Source organism: Prinia subflava, chromosome 3 (assembly GCF_021018805.1).
Source record: "Prinia subflava isolate CZ2003 ecotype Zambia chromosome 3, Cam_Psub_1.2, whole genome shotgun sequence".
Taxonomy (NCBI): Eukaryota; Metazoa; Chordata; class Aves; order Passeriformes; family Cisticolidae; genus Prinia; species Prinia subflava.
In genome coordinates this window covers 93,915,640-93,935,987 of record NC_086249.1, presented here as the reverse complement: position 1 = coordinate 93,935,987, position 20,348 = coordinate 93,915,640, and the positions used below count along the sequence as shown (strand labels likewise).

At 40.5% G+C, this 20,348-nt stretch overlaps 1 long non-coding RNA gene across 1 annotated transcript in view; it reads left to right on the top strand.

The window, feature by feature from the left end:
- Window positions 1-8,655: 8,655 nt before the first annotated feature.
- Window positions 8,656-20,348, top strand: part of LOC134548303 (uncharacterized) — a 211,909-nt gene continuing 200,216 nt past the window's right edge. Inside the window, exon 1 of the long non-coding RNA XR_010079742.1 lies at window positions 8,656-8,932. This is a non-coding gene — a long non-coding RNA (uncharacterized LOC134548303). The remainder of the gene's footprint in view (window positions 8,933-20,348) is intronic.

Genomic DNA, 20,348 nt, shown 5'->3' with positions numbered 1-20,348 from the left:
AAACAATTGTCTTAGGTTTAGTTAAGTTCCTTCTCCTTGTGATTCAAGTGGTTTTATTTCCTGTCCAGAAAGTAAATAATGCAGTAGTAGTCATGTTCAAGAGACAGGGTGTTACTGTGAGAAGTCACAGCGAGAAATTATGCTGAGAACCCCTCAATACCTTGTGTATTATGGATGGTGTGAACAATTTAGTGTTGCAAGCCATACTTATGGTGAGGAGGTCAGCCAGAGTCCCTCAGATGCTGGGCTGGGGCTGTAGGCTCTCTGTTCAGCCATGAAAAATTTGTGTGTACAGGGGGATGTGCCTCAAGAAGGACTAATGGACTGGTTTAATGGGATGTTCAGTTAGAACAGGTCACAAAGAGAGGCAGCCCTAAAATCAAAAGAAGGATGTTTCTGCAAGTATTGAAACAAACAAAAGAGGTTTTAGGGCCATCTTTCACTGGAAAATGATAGGAGAAAAGATGCAGTGCTATGGAAGGTGGTCTTGTAAAGGGAGAGAAACAAAGGCACTTATATTTGCATCAGGTTGTTGTAACTGTTCTCTGAAGACACACAATAGAAATTTTCCCTCTTTAGATATATGGATAGCTTCTGGTAATCACTATGAAACAATGTTATTACCTGGAGTACAATATCAGAACTGCACCAGATACTACAGAATCTTGAGTGGGGTCTCTGGTCATACATTTATACAAACATGGGTGGCCTTTTCCACTAACTCTGGAGCTGATCAAACTTTCCACTGCAGTGCTCTCTAACAAATCCTGGCACTTCTGTGAAATTTTCAAATAAGTGTCTTAGTCAGCGAGTTCTTTAGGTTATTGATTACTAACTAGCTAATAGTCCTCAGCACACTTCCTGTCTATAATGAAGAAGATATTCTATGTATTTCTTTGTGTTATTAATTTCTTTCTGGTCTTGGGATGTTGTAGAAAATCTAGCAGGCTGTAGCTCATAGTTGTAGTCTTTTCCTGCAGGTTATAAAGCAAACAAACTGGCCACCTCCGTTTCTGATATTGCAGCAACAAGATCAGACAGTGACACAAGGTTTTCAAGGCTTGTTTCCCTCTCCATCTACAGCTGTTACCTGACTTCTCTTCATTCACAACGAAGTGACTACAGAAAACAAGGTGTTACAGATGCAGAAGAAAATAACTGTGGGAAAAACATGTACTTCCTAGTGATGAAGAAATATATTGCCACTGGGGAATGTGCTGGTTTGTGGTACTGAAATGATCAACTCTCTCTTTAGGCTCTGAAATTCCATGACTACTGATGTGTTTGTAAGAGCAGTTTCTGCTCCCTCTTTTGACAGCATTTTACCTATCTTAAATATGTTATGCGTAAATGTGGGAGAAAAATACAGATGCACACAGCATGCAGGAGTCTGAAACTGCATTGTGATATTCAGCTAGCATATGAACACAGTACCAAATGAGATCATATGTGACTGCTGGAATATTTACTTTTCCCAGCAAAACATTTATTTGCTTTTCACAATTCTTAATATATGGAGAAAGGATGTAGATTTGTGTTTTGCCAGCCTGTCTTTCCCATGAGGTTCTTATCTTTTATAAATAAAACAACAAAATAAACCAAAAGACATTGTTTTGACACAGTGCCTGATTGTAAGAACATGAAGTTGCAGTAAAGAGGATTCAAGACCAGGCTGTCCTGGGGAGGAGCAGCTGCCACTTTCTGTTGCAGAGCAGAGTACAAGAATGCCCCAAGGCATTGTAGGGAATGGAGGGGGTCCTGTGGGATCATCTGCAGCAAAGGATCAGACGCACAGGGCTTGGCATCAAACTCAACTTTCCTTTCTGGGGACTCTGCTGATGCTGTTATGGCAAGTGCCTCATCTCCTGGTTCTCCCAGCCCGAGAGATATGCAGTTAATTTTTAAATAGTTGATAGTTCCTGCGCCTCTATCTTTTATGTCATAAAGCGACTGTCTCTACTTGCAATCCTTTCCCACTGGCAGTGGTTAAGTGGCAGGTGATGGCAGTGTCTTAGTCTATATTTTGGTAAAGAACATTAGTGCAGGCTCATCAGGGGAGCAGCAGCTTTATCTGTGCTGAGGGAGAAAGTGTGAAAACAGTGCTGGAAGAGTTCTGGGTTGAGCCTTGATGAATGGAAAACGGAGACTTGAGAGCTGCCCCAGGACAGCTACAAAGCGTTATGTGTTACCTGCCTGGGCTGTTGGTATTGATCTGTGTCACAGGCAGTGGTTGCAAGCTATCTGTCATTCATGTCATCTCTCTAGGCTGACCAAAAAGTGCACCATGACCATGTATTTTCTTCACTTCTTAGCACGGTGTCCAGCACAGCTGCCACAAAGGTGCCAAAGAGCTTGGGCATCTTCTGGGAACCAGGAGAAGTGTTTGAGAAATAAATTTGTCAATAGATAAGCCTAGCCACACTTGTCTTATAAACCTAAAATATTTCCTACTATGGGAATTCTTTTCAGATCCTTCGGGCTAATGATGCTATGATGGTGTTTTCACCGGAGACAAGACATGATATGGAGCAATTTTTCTTCCCTGAAGACAGTGATTGGCTCCAGGCTCCTCCAAGTGGTGCTTGCTGGAGAAAACAGCAGCTCTGTAGGTGTTACTGAGAGCTGTAAGGTCGCTGCTGAACTGTTTCATGCTGCAGCTCTGTGATGCCTGTGCGTGTTACTTGTTTTCCCTGTGGTTGCAGTCTTCCATGCTGTGTTGTCCCACACAATATATGTGTCTGGACAGCCACTGTGGCTCACAGACAGAGCAGCTTTTTGGAACTTAACTGATCCTCAAGCAGCAAAGGTTTTGAATGAAGTTAAAAATGAGGTGAGGGCTGAATTTCATTTTGCACTGGAGAGCCCCCTTCAATTGCTGGAACTTTTGCATGCATGGGTTTCAGGTTATCCAGATAATTGCCCCTTTACATTTGTTTTGCTCCAACATTTTAAGCTGTAATAATTTCCAGAGAGTAAACCCATGTGTTTTAATGCTTGCTCAGAGAGTGTTTTGCAGGCCTCCAGAGAGTGTATGTATGCATGGACTGGCAGATCTGGCGTACACTCAAGAAGAATGCTGAGCAGCACAGAAATGTGGGAAGCCAGGAGTACGTTCAGACACACTTTTATGGTTTGTCTGAGTGTCCCCTGTGGGACAGGAGCCGAGGGTTTCCTAGGCTTATGCAAACATTGTTTTGATACTACAGTACAGAAGGGCTGAGTATGTTGCCTGTGCCTGTGTGTTTGCACATAAACTAGCTGTGCCAGAGCCAAGAGGCACTGTCTTTTAAACCCTGCCATGAGTAAAGAAATATTCTTTGAGGTTTTCCTGCAGTCCTGCAGCAGGGAATCCCCACTCCTGTAACCTTTTTTTCATTTGGAAGGAGTTGCTTAATGTGAAATGCCCTGTCATCAGGATTACATGCAGATACTACCTTGATAGCTTTCTCTTTTTCTTTTCCTGTGTTACATGTGGAAGCTACAGCTTTGAATGGTTGATGTGTTCATCTCGTCCACTCATTTACCACTTTATATCCTCTCCCCTCACCACTCATTTTCTGCAGTGTAGGAAGGCTAAGCTGTTCCAGGGAAGGGAAGACAGGCCAAAAGCAGCAGGCAGCAGGTTATAACTGGATTCTAGATGTTTTCTCCTGGTAATTTTGAAAGTGTTTCCTCTGGACTTCATGGATTGCTGGATACCTCACTGCCAAGGTTTTTCCCAGAGAGGAGTACTAAACTTCATCTCTCTTTCCAGGCCAGGCAGCAAGGATGTAGTACCTGTGGAGTAGAACAAGACTGAGCAGCACGTAATTTTTCCTGTAATTCATTCATATGCAGGCCATTGAGAGGCAGAGTTATGTCTCTCAGGAATGGGGTATGAACCTGCTGTGGTAGGAGCTATGCAGTTTCGCTGATAATGATCCATGTCAGAAGTGTCCCTGTATTTCCCCTGGCGCAGATAAGTCATGGGGTAATAAAACTGATTCCTCTCAGCCTTTTTCCCCAGACAGCACACAGCTATGGGCAGGGATTGCTTTGTGTCCCACACCTCTCATCCCAAAAACTTTTTAATGTCATGGACTGGATTATATCTGAACCTCTTCCCTTTTTCTTCAGTGATCCTCCATGAAGTTGAAAGTCCTGCCTCTTTTTCTGTGGCAGGAAGAAGAGCACAGCTGTCCCACAGACCGACTTGTTCAAGGCTTTGACAGGCTGTGTGCAGAGGAACTGGAAGGAGCTGCTCTCATTCCCACTTTATCATCCTTTGTTAGCTGGTGGGAAAAATCTCCGTGCTCCTTCTTGGGAGAATCATGCAGGCACTTGATCAGGGTTTGCAGTCCCCACTATAGATCTCATCCTGGCACTGTGTCTACTGGGAGGAGACCTCCCTGTTCAGTGGTGTGAACTGGAAATCATGTAAATCCATCTGCAGCAATGCATGGCTGAGCACCATGGCACCTCTCTCTCTAGGGAAACTGCTTATTTGTGAACTGTGTCAAGGAATGGTTAGTTGGAGGGGTGGTCCTGACATCAAAATATATCTTTTTTGGTGTCTGGGTAGTCTGGATGATACAGGGGACTGGATGAGGATGGGACAAGTGGTTTCCTTCTGGGGAGTAGTGAGCACATTTAAGGAGATCTTGGCAATCTCTGTGCTGGTGCTTCTGAGTTCTTTTATAATGCCAGTACACCCACTAACCACACTCTGAACAGCTCAAGCTTGTCATTAATTTTTTGTTAGACTAAATGTTCTTGGGATCTTATTTTAGAAAATACAGAATGCTCATGGCTATAACTGCAGTCCATAAAGTTTTTGCTGTCAGTGCAATAGCAGAGAGAATGCTAAGGAGTCTAAGAAAATGAGGTGGGTGGTATCTCAACTGGGATATCCATAATCAAGGAAAACTTTTGACCTTACATGTCCTGTGCTATGGTAATCCTATTTTGCCTGAAGTATTCTTACTGCTGCAATGCACTCTATTGGAAGGGATAAGAACACTCTTAGTACTGCATTCACTGTAAAAGGATGTGGCAAATGGAAAACTGATGCATAAATGAGATGGCAAGAAATAGATACTGACTTCTGTAGTATCAGGAAAGAAACTAGAAAATGCAGCATATACTTACACCAAAATTGAATTTTCACAGATGTCCTATTATTCCCTGTTATGACCTTAATATGTCTTTTAACTTTACACTTCTATAAAATATGTGTGTGAAAGTATGTCTCGGGAAGACATTTCATATGAGGAAAAATGGAAACAGAATTTAGTTGCTTGCCCCTTCTGTGTTGCAGTAGCCTTTGAGCCTGACCTTCCCATTGATTAGGGCAGAGGAATCTTGTCTTGGAGTTTGTCTGCTTAGAACACTTCCCAGTTTGAAAGACTGGAACAGAAAAGGATCATTTACCTTCAATTGTTTCAAGAAACAAACCTTGCAACAATTGTTAAACTCGTTGTGCCTTGGTTTGCTGGGCAGTCTTAAAGTGCAAACAGTTGTAAATATAAATATACATTTTCATACAAGCAAGGGCTTTTCCTTGTAATTAGTGTAACCTTAATGACAGTTGAGATGTGTTGAAGAGCACTGTTGAACGAGGTAGTATGGCATGAAAATCACATGGATTTTGCTGGAGTAGGGGAAGAGCAGAGGACTTCTCCCCTCATATAAGGAGTACAAAATCTGCCTGAGCACTGCTAATGTCCAGTGTAGTTTTATTGATGTATTGTCTGCTTTCTCTTCAGGTGTATTGAGCTGGTTTAAACCACCACTTGAGATTGTGACATTTCCTACAGCAGGGTTTCATGCTGCCCAGGAACTGAGTAACATTTCTGTGTCTCCCTGCACCCACTCATCTCTTTGGTTCACTGGGGGTGGTGGATGTTCCTGGTGGACAGGCTTTGGGGATATGTGCCTCAGGGCTCTGTCACTGTGCAGGTGCAGGCAGGGACAGGATGATGTGACCCACCATAATGCTGTCCCTCAGTGTGTTGTGCCAGTTCCTCTGTGTGCTGGGCAGGGAACACCAGCACCCTCTTGCTGCTTGGCTCAGAGGGGATCCCCAGGGACGGGGACAGATCCCCACCTCTCTGGTGGGCCTGGGGACCCTTGGCTGGGTCTTGTTGATGGCAGCAATGCAATAATCAAGTCAGATGATGTTCCATCTCTGTGTGTCAGGCTCCCTTCCCTGGAAAAGTTTTGCTTTATTCCTGAACCCCATAAGCCAATCAGCTCTCATGAACTTCTTTAAAAGATCAGAAATCTTGGCCTTTGCTCAAAACTCCATCTAACACAATAACTGAATGTCTTTTTTAAAAAGAAACTTGAAACTGCGAGCAGTGTGCGTCAGCACTCCTCTTAGGACTTGTTTTGTAACAAACTCCTTTGTTCATTAAATGCAAGGTGAGGAAATGAAACCCAAAGTTTGATTTACTTATCAGTACTCTAATACCTGCATTTTTTGGCTGATGCTACTGGCTACAGTATTTTGCACAGTGGTCAAGATAGAAACATAATCAGCAGCACACCTGATTTCTACGTATTTTTACTTGGGTTTACAAAAGACTGTGAAATCAAGAAAGCAAACCTAATGGCTGCAATCAGTCTTGCTTGAATGTCACATTGACCTTACTGCTAGTGATAATATTGAATCCTGGAAAGTTTTGGTCAGAATTTGGCAAAGATTGTACTGATCAGTCTTTTCTGTTCTACATATAGCTCTCCATTGTTGTAATTGGTGGAATAGAAAATGTTGTCTTCACTTTGAATGGTGGGGTTTTTTTCTATAATAATTTGTCTGTGAGAGAAGTAATTTTTCTGTGAGTTCAGACTTTTTACTTCATTGGTAATAAAAATGCACTTTTTGCTTACTGATTCTGTCTGTGCAATCTATTTTTCCAGTGCTTCTGCCATCCTGGTCTGAATACTCTGGGGAAATTTTGACATATTTGTTCAAAAGCATGTGGGACTTGGAAATCTGTTTTCTGTTTTGTTATGTTTTTCTTGTGTGTTTCCTTTTTTTATAAATATGTGCTGAAGGTAGGTTGCAAACCAGATCTCTATTCTAACCAGTTACAAAGCTGGTTACAAAGGAAATTCTTTTTCTAGTCAAAGCCCCCTCATCAAATGTGTATGTGAGATTTTTGGTTGACTCTAGTCCAGACACCTTTGAAGCAGGGGTCAAAAACCTGCATTCTGGTATTACTATTTGAAACATTAAAGCATAATTTTCAAGGTAACCTAGATGTATATAATTTCTTATTTCTTATTGTCCTCTTGGCATTGCAGAACAGCCTTTTCTCTATGTACTTACACCCCAAAATATGTAGTTTATTTGTATTTTCTGTTCTAGTCATACAGGCGCGTATCTAATTTGTCTTAGTTTGGGCCCAAATTGTTTGCTTCCTGGGTTGTTTTGTTGTTGCTTTCCTCCCAGGGGTTCATAGCTGCATTTCCTACAGAAGCAGAAGACTGGAAAACCCTCTAATCCAGAAAAGCTGTCTTCTTTTTTTTCTTGTTGAAGTAGGCTTCAACACAATGAGCTTTTGGGCCACTTTCCAACAACATGAAAGAAAATTTCTGCTTTCATATAATCTCCTGTTTACCCTCTGGCTACTTTCCTCCCTCGCTTCTCCCCTGAAAAGCTAGGTTAAATTGGGTTCCAATACTTTTAAGTGAATTTCCAAATCACAAAAATATATGTTCCTGCTGAAATAATCTATTTTTTAATTTTAAATTCTTTGCTTGGCATTGCCAGATTACCATATGGAACAAGTTCTAATAACCAGCCAAGCTATAAATAAATTCAGCAAGAACATTAAGAGCAAAAAAAAAAAAAGAGAAAGCCCTAATCTTACAAACAGCCTGTCAGGCACCACTTCCATTCCACTTGGGAATAGAAGAGTAGCTAGGAAGAACAAATGTAATAAATGTCTGCAATTAAAATGACAGCTTTCAAAGTTACATATGATGGACTCTGAGAGAAGATGTTTCCCCACCACCTCTCTGAGCTGTATGCTGTGTCTCTGGCCTCAGGCTGTCCCACTGTTCACAGAACTGCCCATACCAGAGTTTGTGCAGCCCTTTGGAAGTTCAGCTCCTTGTTGGGTGGTCTTGCTTGTGTTTTCTGTGCACTGACCATGACTCCTCAGTTTTATACCACTGACTAGCTGCAGAGGCTCCAGAAAGCCACATCATATCACAGCTAAGCAATTCATGCATATGGTGACAAATTTTCCATTGATGTTTGAAGTTTTGGAAATGTGGGGTTCTTATGCTGATACACACAGGTGTTTGTTTAACTGCCTCTCTGGAGCCCAAGAGTAAATGATATGATATTCCAGTGACTTGTCTTTGCTACCTGTGTATTATACACAAGGAATCTTTTAAAAGATAGCAGAATTAGAACTAGAAATCTATCTTTGATTTAGAATCAAAACTTTTCAGGCTTCTGCTGCATCTTGACCCAATTCTAGCTCCATTGTTTGAAGGTCTGCGTGAGCTGGCTCTGTCTGTGCTACAGCAGTAACATGCTGGAAGGTTTGTCTTGTGCTCTTTGAGTGGAAAACAAGGATTATTCTGAATCTTCAGAGAATCTGTATGTGTGAGATTTCATGGCAGTGTTACACCATTGTAAAATCACTGCTATGAGGCAGCTAAAAACCTGTTTGTGATTAATAGTGGTAGAGAAGGTGCAGGGTCAGAGCTACCTGCTCTCTAGTGAAGCTGCTGCCAGTGATTCTGTGGAAATGGTGAAGGCTGCCAAAAAGTAACGCATGAATGAACAGTTCAGAGGCCCAGCAGTTCACAGAAAAGCATCGCTTTCTGTCCAGGCAGCAGCAAGTTTAAAATAGCCGCTTCCCTTTTCCGCACATCAGGGCACAGTTCCAGAGGTTTTCAGGACTCTGGTACTTCCAACGGGGTTTTTGTTAGAGTAAGTGTTTGTAATTTTCATTATTTCTGGAAAGAAATGTCTGTCTTGCTGGAAAGAAATTTAGCTGAAAGCAGGGCCTTGTGCTTTTTTCCCCCCACTAGGCTAATACAAAGCAGCTGCTGCTGCATCTTCCTCTGAGCAGCCTCAGCCCAACACCCTTGGAAATAAGAATGACTCATCTTGAAGGGGGTCTTCCTGTTGGGATATTGGAAATAAACACAGTTACTGCAGGGGACTCAAAGTGCAGTAATTTGGATGATGAAACTTGAGGCGTTGCTGGGTGAGGAAAGGCTGCAATCAGAAAGCTGTCAGAGGCAGCAGAAAGGCCCCGGGGGGAAAAAATGAGCAGAGTAATAAGATATGTCCAGAATTCTTTTGCTGTTAAGTTAAAATGTTGTGGAAGTAGAATATTTGCTCTCAGTTAAATCACGCATAGACTTGGAAAAGGGCTTTGAGAAGCACACAGGCATTGTTCAGGATTGTTGCATCAGCTATGCCAAATGCTGCAGCTGAGTGAAGGTGTTGGACAGCCCTGCAGCAGTGAGCACCCTGCAAAGCTCTCTGTACATGGTGTGTGCAAAAGCTGTGAGCTTTGGGTGTGCTTGAGATCCAGGTAAATAACAGAACTGCTCCAGGCAGTCATCCTTAACTTCTTGCGTTAAACCATCATCTCTTCCCTTTGCCTTGTCCCTACTGAGACAGAAGTGAATCCTTAAGAATTTTTTAATGGAAATATATTCCTATATACCAGGTAGCACATGTGAGGCAGATCTGTCCTCATGTCATGAGGACACTGATTTATTGTTGAGGGGATTTATTCCGTCCATTTAAAGCTGCTACTGAATACTCAGGACAATACACACACATATATATATATTGCTGTTTGTTTTTTGTTTTGATTGTTTGGTTTAAGGTTGTTTTTTGTTTGTTTCTTTTTCCTTACACAGAAAGCTGTTGGTAGTTTGGGGAATCTATGACTTTACAAAGAAATATTTTTGATGCGTAGAGGACACCATTACATGAGCCTCCTACTCATCTTGATGCCTTGTCCTACTGGGTTGTCTTTCTTTCAATTTTTGCAGCAACTTCTGTTCTCCAGTTGCCTCCCTGCCCCTCTTTGTGGACTGTGAGCTGCAGACCCATGCCTGGTGAGAGACAGAGCATGTGTGACAGCACACAGGCCTGTAGACTATTCACCAGAACAAGCTCTCAAACTTGATTTTGTGGGGAAAATCTTAGCAGAAGATACAATTATTCAACTGTTTGGTATTTTTCCAGGATAGAAACACATTTTGTTTCCCAAGGTGGAAACATAAAATCCTGGATTTTTTTTTTTTTTGTCTTCTATATGTTGATCCATAAAAGAATTCACAGCCTGAGAAAATGTTTTCTGTGTACATAGTAAAAGCACACTCCTAAATCATGGCACTAAGCCTGTTGAATGAATAGAATAGGTGGAATATTGTTGTGTGAAATCAAGTTAGACTTTTTAAGAAATCGTGGTCTATGACTGTTGCCATGAATTTTCCTGGTTTGCTGAGCGTTCATATTAAAGGAGAAACGTGCAGTTTCTCACGCTGGTGAATTGTAAACACAGGACCATGTTTTGTAAATATTGGCAATGTTATGAATACTTTCTCCAAGAGAAGGGGAGGTTGAATGACAGCCTCCTGGACCAATGTGACAGGAGAGGTGGCGATACCCTTCTCCAATCCATGGTCACCTTGCCACAGGTATATAATGGAAAAATAAACTAAGGGCAGGGTCTTCTGCCCTGCTGCTGTTGTTGCACCCAGACCTGTGTCCCCAGTCTGTCTTCCTGGTTGGGCCTCCACGGTGATATATGACTACTGCTCCTAATGGTGGGCTAGAAGAAACTTGTGGCAGGTGTTTGTTTGAGCAGAGTAATAAGATATGTCCAGAATTCTTTTGCTGTTAAGTTAAAATGTTGTGGAAATAGAATATTGGCTGCTGTTTCCCAGCAGGATGCCTCTGTTCAGGCTGTTGTTCTGTCTCCTTGTCAGGCGGTGCTTTGAAGAGTTGACCAGTGCCAAGGGGTGAGGAAATCTGGAAGTGTAGAGAAAATGCTTAAGTTTTAAAGTGTATAAAATGAATGTACAAGTTAGTGGCAATTCTGAAACAAACTTGTGCTGTAACACAAGGACCTTGTCTGTCTGGGGGCAAGAGCAGTTTTGGGATACAGTAAGAGCCACAAAAATCAAGCTGAATTTCCAGTGTGCTGTACATCAGGAATCAAGTGCTGCCTGTGCTGTTAATATATGCACAACATAATGAGTATTACTACTATAATTAGTAATTTTCATTATAATTAATGTAGCTACAGCGTGAGTCTATTGAAAAAGAGTTAAATAATGAAAAGGGATGACACAAGCCTTGTACCACAACAAAGCCCACTGCAATGTAATTTGTCATATCCACAGAAGAAATAATCAAGTCACCCAAAAAGTGCAGTTACATGGTCAAAAAGTTAAATACTGCTCTATACCTGTACACCAATCACAGAATAACTGACGAAACTCAAATATCACTCATAAAAAAGTTTGACAACTAGGCAAGTAAAAGATATAGGTAGTGCTTCATAGTCAAACAATAGTTTATTTAGATAAGGCTTTATGTAACTTTTAACTCACGTAAATACATGAGGACACGTCTCATTCAAAGAACTATTTGGTTCTTGTTCTTGAATCTGTAAATGATCCTGCATAATGTTATTAAATAAAAATGGACTCTACCACACAATTTGGATGCTTATAATGTGGCACTGTTTATGTAATCTTGTTTCTTAAATACTTCATTGTTTCTTCTATTTGAAATCTGCCTTGCCATAATTTATCTTTTGGGTATTCAGCATTATCTTGCAGTGTGGAATTCAAATTTACATTAATCATAAATTCTGAAGAGAAAACCTTTGTAACAATTCAGTTTCAAATGTCTGTGTTGATTGTTGAATTCTTTTCATGGAGAAATCTTTGAGAGTTTGTATAACACAAGTTTGCTTTCTCTCTGGCATAATTAATTTTATGGTATGATGTAAAAGGTGCATTTCATTTTGTGTACTCAGAAATACTACACTTTCAGGCTTTTGCATGCTAACCTTTTTCATTGCTGAAACTTAAAAAAGCTGCTGAGAAAGACCTAAAACTTCAAGTTTAAATATACCCCAAAGTAAATGAAAATTTGACTTATAATGTTCCATCCCAGTTCAAAGGCAGAACTTTAATTTAACTTGCTTTAGAGCAATATTGAGAATTTCTTGTATTTTCAGTCGTCATTTAAAATAGGAACATCTATGGTTGTCTTCTTCAAACAAGGAAAAAGAGGAATAATGCTGCAGTACAGGAAGAAGTATTACTTCTTTCAAATGTATGTGCTTGATAGGCCAGTAAGAGAAAACTTAGCACATGGAAGATAAATGTATCAGAATAACCAAAGAGAAGACAACAGCAGCATTGTGTTTGTGAGTGTCTTCCAACTCATTCACCTAGCTCAACTTTTAAGGTCAGCAGCACACTGGGTAATTGATACTGGCAAGGGAATGGCATTTCTGTGGCCACATCTTCCTGATTCTCTTAAACTGTTGCATCTCAGGAGAACAGCACAGAAGAGGGGTTAAAATAATAATTTTTAATATAAAATACTAACTTTTGGTATCTAAATTAAGAAAAAATAAAAATGAGGAATTTTCTCAGCTAAAAATAATTTTTTTCTATTTTTACTGAAGCAATGTGTAGCAGAGGACTTCATTTAAAATCTCTTGAACTAAATCTTGAAACACCTCCTCTCCAGCACTATGGGCTCAACTTGCCCAATCACTTTGTTCTCACAATATAAATCAAAGAAATGAAGAAGGTGCACGAACCCCTTGGAATCTCAAGTTGTGAACACCACTTACACACTATTCCCATTTGATCAGTATGAGACTGGAGTTGTAAGCAGAAAGAAATAGTTTGTTATCTGTATTTGTGTGTTTTAAGTTGCTGGAGTTTTTTCCAAATCCTAATGAAAATATGTACTGTAATTATTAATGTCTACAGAGAAATGAAGGTCAGCTGCAGTAATAATTATGGATTTCATACAGTATCTAGTATGTAGTTCCTAAGCAACACATTCCACATAACTATTGTTGCTTGCCAAAATCAAATGAGAAACAGGAAAACCTCCAAAATAACCAATCTGAAATTGTGAAGTACCCTGTTATGCATTAGTGTCATAATGCAAACACTGAAGTGTTCACTCATCTTTTTCCAGACCCATCTGGCATCAAACAGAAAAAAGGGAAGAAACTACTAATATGTTGAAATGACAAAAGGCTGCTAGTTTTATCAAGGTGGAAAGTTATGTGGAAAAGTGTAACTTTCAACTAGAGAGTCTTTAAATAAAATTAATTTGAAATTCTTAATACATGTAGGTTTGGAGTGAAGCAGTACTAATAGTACAGTACTTGGAGAGATTCATATATATTTTGCTGTTTGTTTTTTGTTTTGATTTTTGTTTGAAATTACTTTTGTCAATTTTTCCTCAAACACTCTGTGTTTTCATACCAAGCCTGATGGAAAGGGGAAGAAGAAAGAGGCAAAACTAGGACTTCTGAAATTTTCTGATGCTTTTTTTCAAGAGTCTATCCTCTCTCTTTGGAGGGAGTGGGATTCAATTTGGCAAACTTTACTACAGCCTGGAGGTGCCTGCCTCTGAGCTATTCTAAGTTCCCTGTGTGATCTGTGGAGAAAAGTAGGCTCTTTTAAGGGGTGACTCATATAATCTATTTCAAACACCTACTCTCAGAGAAGATGTCCATATAGGAGCCAAGGGTGTCTGGCTCAGATGTGTACGTCTACACTTGGCCAGATGAATCTTACCCAGTATGCTTATGCTGTAGACTGCCAAGAAACAAGATAAATTTAGCTGTATAGAGCTCCATGCTGTCACAGTGAAGTTTCTAAAAGCTAGCTCAGGTATTTCTGACTCCACGCTTGCCTAGAATCAAGAGACAAAAACTTTCCAAACAATATTAAGAGGGGTAAAATAAAAAGCAGTTTTTTACTGGAAGCTTTCAGGTGCACAAATATGGCTATGAGCACATGTGATACAGGATTTCTGCAATTTTAAAAAGGTTAATTAATTACTATATCTAGCAGGTACATCCAAGAAGAGATCTGCTGCCCCACTAACCCACCCTTGTGGGAGTGCCTCTTGGAGTTGGTCCAAGGGTTTCTTTGCCCTATATCTCATTATGTCTCTCAAATTCTGATGAAAAACAAGATGTCCTTGTCAGAAATTCTCTTCTTGAGGATAAGACTCAGAAAGGGCTAGAAAGGGTTAGCTTGTTATTCTAAAATACGAGAAAGGGCAGGAAAAGTACTAGAAACTATATAACTATATATTAAAAATCTACAAAGCTACAAATACATGAAAAATCTGGAAGCCTTTAGGCATCACCACAGCGTAGTCTTCTGTAAGATAACATTCACTCCGGTGTTTCAGGCCCTTGTTTTCCACAGCTGCCACCTCTGACTGGTGGAACAAAGCCATTGTGCCATCAGGGAACTCTGGAACCACCCTGTGTACAGCGCTAAGGAAACCAGGGATACCTGGATATGTCTGGTGAAGAGATATCCTGTAGGAGTTCAGGTATGATGTCACTGCTGTCCTGGTGAAACTGCTGCTGGGGTCGGAGTCCAGTTGTAGTGCTGATGTTTTAAATGCCTCTGAAATCCTTCCAGCACAGTCAGAGCTCTGGACATGCTGTCTGTGAGAAGTGAAGAAGCACAATCTTTTTATTTTGACAAAGAGAAGTTTGGCATGCTATTTTATCATGGCTTAAGAGTTGCTACACAGTGACATTTTTTGATACAGGATGACAATTTAATCTAGTGAATGAAAGCATGATGCTACTCAATCTCTAAAACCAGATTATTTCAGGTGACAAAAAAGAGGACTTTTAAAAGCAAGGCTAAATAACTGCTGGAATAACTTTATCTAGGAGTTTTATAGATTATTCTTTTCCTTGAAAATCCTTTTAAATCTAGATATGATACAGCACAATGAACTCTTACTGCTTTAATGAAGGAATTAAACAGTGAAATGTTGTGGTCTGTGAAGTGAGACTCTTAAAGATATCCCTTCTGGCCTAAAAAGCTGTTTAATGGGCCCAGTGCAGCATTGGATCTCAGCCTCTCACAGTCCTGCAAAATCTGCATTTCAAAAAGGGCTATGCAGCCTTTCCCATTTCTAATACAATTACTGTCAATCACTTGGTGCTATCTTCCTCACATTATGTTCCTTTAATAAGGTTTTTGATCTGAAAATGTGCTCAGTGAACTCACTTTCTGTGAGCTGGACTCGTTATATAGAAAGGTAGATAAGGGAGCTGGAGAAGCAGAACCTGCTGGAACTGAAGGTCGTGACTGCAAGGTATGGCACAGGACTTAACTCTGAGGTGTTTTGCTTTTGCTACCAATTCTCTGCTGGATTTTTTTTTTTTTTTTTTTGAATCTTTATGGATCAGAAAACATTTGGAAAGCCAAATATAAATCTATTTAATTTTGACAGAAGAAAATGAATACTTTTCTTTAAATCCAGTCAACAAATACAGATTCTTCTGTTAGCAATCTAGTTTGTCTTTGCTTCTCAGATGAGGAGGAATTTGAATTTGTGCTTTGCACCACTCACTGGAGGATGCTCTAGTGATATCTAAAATTATAGGATATGAATCTTTGCCAAAATTGTGGTATTAAATGTCCATCTCTCCCTGGCCCTTCCCCGCACTTCTGTATCTTCAGTGCCAGTGCTTACATGAATTTGTCTCTCTTTTGTTCTTGCTCTTTTTCGAGGCTGAGTAAGATCTTTGCCACACTGAATTTCTCATCCCATCAGTTAAATATGTTTCTCCTTTGAATAACTTTGGCTTAGGCAGAACTACAATGTTTCTGTTAAAAAGCACAGAATTACAATTCTGTAACACCTACTTTTTTTCGGAAGTGTTCCCATATATAAATGAATTTAAAATAAGACTTTATAAAAGAAAAAAACCCTGTAGTAGTTAGAGATTTAAGTTTTTTCACTGATCCCAATGATTTCTCTTTGACAGAATGGCAATATCAGTCATCCAACACTGATCTGCACAATTTAAGGGCTTTGAAAAACACCTCATCTAGAAATCAGACCATTTGCATAATGACTTTCAGCTGACACTGCATCATGTCTTCAGGAAGGGCTGCTTCTGCATGGGAGTGAAGGGAGTCCTCTTCATCTTCCCTTCCTGGCCCACTTGCTTGGTGAGTTCCTGGTTGTCTTGGTCTGGTCCAGTCCATCACATCTCCTGGCTGCTGGAGCCAAGCCAGGCTTTCAGCTCACTTCCTCACTGCTTCCACTCCGGAGTGAGGAGATGGAGAAATTCCTACCTACGGTACTTTGCTTACATTTCTGTTCCTAGGGCTCCTCTTTTTCCTTGCCAAAAATGCCTTTTGATCTACCTCTCCCAGCCAAAACATTTGTGAAATGGGATGACCCCTCACGAAGCTCTTACTCTTTGCTGTCAGCTTTGAAACAGACAGTGGTGCTGATAAATTCAATCTGCCATGATGTTGCAGGGGTATGAATAATGCTAGAACTTAGGCTTTGGAGTGTTCTTTAGTAGAGGAGGACTTACCTTTCTGCACTTCATGAGTGCAATATTGACAAATCTTATAACATTCTGCAACTGAGAATAAAATTAGGAGATGTCATCCGTTCCTTCTGTAATAATGTATAGGAATTTCATAGAGGAGATGAAAGAAGTAAGAGAACAGAGTTAATGTGTGCACTGTGGTAAGAAAGCAGCGAAACTTCCCAGAGTCTGCAAACTCTTGAATTAAATACATACTGTACATTTTACACTTTTGTAAAAGAAAGTGTAATGGCTGCCCATTATCTTTGGAGAGTGATGCAAATTGCACCATTAATGCCATCTTTGCATTTAGATTTGTAACTGCTTCTTGTTCTATCAAAACATAACCACGTTTTTACTCTGGCTTGCTTTATCAAACCAGCTTGAATTTAGGAGAGGAACTTAGCTTGTCTGTTTAGCTTGTATATTATTAGCAAACATTGCTAGTAACATGGGAGTCATCCACACTAAGCTTGATGTCTGAGCCTAAGTCTATCACCCTCCATTTGTAAGCAATGAAGTGAACAGACAACTCCAGAAGGTGATGCCTCGTATGATAAGTCAGCTCAGATAAGGAAGATTAATTGCTCTTTTCAGGTGCTTTTTTCAATTATCATCTAGGGAAAAAAAAGAATAGGTTTGGCTTAAATCTTTGTTTCTTTCTTTCTTTGTCTTTGTTAGGCACCTCAAGTAAAGAAGATAACCCCATATTTTGTCATGGATCATTGGAACAGCTTTTGGGTCATGTTAATTTTTATCAGATAAGGTTAATTTGTATCATTGCAACTTTCTGTAGTAATATGCTTGTTTTGCAAAGGAAGTTCAAGAAAGGGAAAGAAAAGGAGAAAAACCTTGAAGTGACCTAATGTAGTGTTTCCTGATTTGTTTGGATATCCCTCAGAAGAGCAGTAGCAACCCTTTACATACAGAAGGGGGTTCAGTGGCTAAAGAGGGACTGCAGTGAGAGTCTGAGGGAGTCAGTGAAGAACTCGAAGGGCAGGTGTAGCATAGAGCAGTGTATAGCTATTTAAAGAGCAGGGATAGAGATGACAAAGTCTTCCTGGTGGAGTCAAAACGCATGGCAAGGGATAAATGGGTGCGCTGAATCTTGCAGGGCTCAGATCAGTCCTGAGGAGAAGCCTTATCTCTGGCTGGGTGATGCCATTTGCCTGACAGAGTATTCAAGACTGAGCAAGACAAAGCCATGGCAGAGCTGAGCTGGTGCTGGCAGCGCTCCTGCTTTAGGCAGGGGGGCTGCTCTGGGTGACCACTGGAGGTGTCTTCCAACCAATATCCTTGGGAATTGCTTCTCTTTACTCTAAGGAAAGCAATCTCTTCCTGTGGAGTTCAACCCTCACAATCTGGAGCCTGACCCCAGTGTAGTGTCCTGTTCCCAGCCCTGAGGTGCTTCTCACCCCGTGAACTCCCAGGGCATCTGTGCAAAATGTGGATGTGCTGCTGCTGTTCCCAGCTCACAGACCATTTGCAAAATGCTCCTAACAACACTGCATGATTCCACTTAGGACACTGCCCTGTGACATCTGTGTTCCAATGCCTGCTGTGATCAATACCACCGAAACACCTGGAATTAGATTTTCCATATGCAATGTGGATGTGCTCTAAAAACTATCCTATAATTTTTTCTGGGGAAAAAACAGAAACAAAAAGATCTTCTTAGGGTCTCATAACTGAGGAGCTGGTTTATAGGATAGAGACAACTTACGTTTTCTTATCTCCAAATACAAACTGTGATTGCGGAATCTTAATTTCCTGATGGAATTCTGAAACTCGGCAGTATCCCAATTATAAAATGTGTTGCAGGTCTGATCATTTTGAAACAGTAACTACTTACAAATGTGGAGAACCTTGGAGAAAAATTAGGGAAAACACAGATACATGGAACTGGAAAGTGCTATTTTAGCACTGATTTTCAGCATGAAAGGGCATCTTAAAATCTTCCATAGCTTGCATTGTCATCTTGATATTTTCTTCTGTGTCATTATTCTTCACCTATTTTAGATGATATAAACAAATGCACTTCTTTTGAATCTTATCACTTTAATCCCTCTTCACTTTGAGTTCATGGCAGGAAATGATTTTTTTTTCCTATTGAGGAAAATGCAAAATTATCACAGTGTTTTGATAGTGCAATTTATTTATTTATTTAGTTAGTTAGTTCATTAGTTATATTAGTGGTATGGTTTCTTGATTTTCAGGGTAAACATTCTACAATGTATTTTGTAAAATACCAGTTTATTATACCTTGACATATTGAAGAACTTTACTGAAAGAACTCTTGAATCTTTTTCTTCAATGGTCCATCAAGCTTGTCAACTGTTCTGGTTCTTTGCCTTCAGGGAAGTTATTTTATATTTGGTCAATTTGAAACTGCATTTTGATTTTATTGATCTAGCCAGTGACTATACAACTTAGACCTCGATCACTGTGCTCTGATACTGAACATTAAGCTTTGTTTCCAGCAAATAAAGCCAGTAAAAATTTATGTACTCTTAAGGCAAATGGGAATCTTGCATTTTCTGTATGCACTTAAAACACAAGAATAGTGAAAGTTTTCACATTCAACCCTTTTCCTGAGCTTTGTTAATGCAGTCTCATGTTATGTGTCTCTGTCACACAGTTTCGTATTTCACTTTGTAATGATCCCCCCTGAATGGGAGGATTCAGAAAGAGGCAAAAGAAAACAAAGGTGGGGGGTTTTACCTTTTGAAATGCCTGGAAGAATGTATTGGAGGATGGTAAAGGGAAGCAGAGCCCTCCCAGTATGACACCTGGTTGATAGGCTGGAGAACAGGGCTGCTATTCAGAAGCATCCCAGCAGTCTGGCCAAAATGACCAACAGCAGAGGCAGGATAACTCCAAATACCAGTAGAGGCTGGGGCAGCCTTTGGGAAGAGGAGTGTGGGTCCTGTTGGGCAGCAGAGCAGTGTCCCTGGTGGCCATGGGGGCTACCACAGAGTGTCAGGTGTTAAACAAGGCTCCTGAGGCTGCATCTGGAGTCCTGTGCCTGTGTGTGCCCAAAGCCAGCTGCAGATGTGTTCCAGATGTCTGTGTAAGCAGCGTGGCTGGGAGCAGCACCTGCTGTGTGTGCAGGGTGGCACTGCTGGGTGTGTCCCTGAGCACAGGAATCCTCAGTGGTCACTGCTGGACAGTGACAGGGCAAGCACCACAGCAAGCTGGAAAGTTGAGTAGAGAGGGTAAGTTCTAGATGTTCTAGTCTAAAGCAGATTTTTATCAACAGCCTGACTCCTACAGCTCACAGATGCAAGGGGTGATGTAATCAGGAGACTTTTAAAAGGGAAGGGAATGTTGCTAACAGGCTGTTGAAATCTGGATTTCAGATCAGGCTGATTTCCCCCAGAGGTCTTGATTTTTCTCCATAAACTACAGATGGTGTGTAGGACAACAGTTTCTAAATGGGGTGTCACATCTATGTTTAAAAAGGTAGGCAAGATGAATCTGGGTCAGTTCTGGGCTGAGTTTTGTCAGTAATACTGCAATCAAGATTAAAACTCCAGAGAGTTTACATTCACTTTTCACTCTGTTCTCAATTGCACCCTTTTGGCACAGTCTGACTCACCACTAAACTTTTAAATGTCAGTCCTCAACTTGTTAAATCACATCTCTAACTCTTAAGCAGGGAAACTAATTTATTTTAAATAATTAAGCTTCAAATTTAGTATTTTCCTCCTCCAAAAACTGGAATGCAGCAGACTGAGAAGGGCTGGGTTT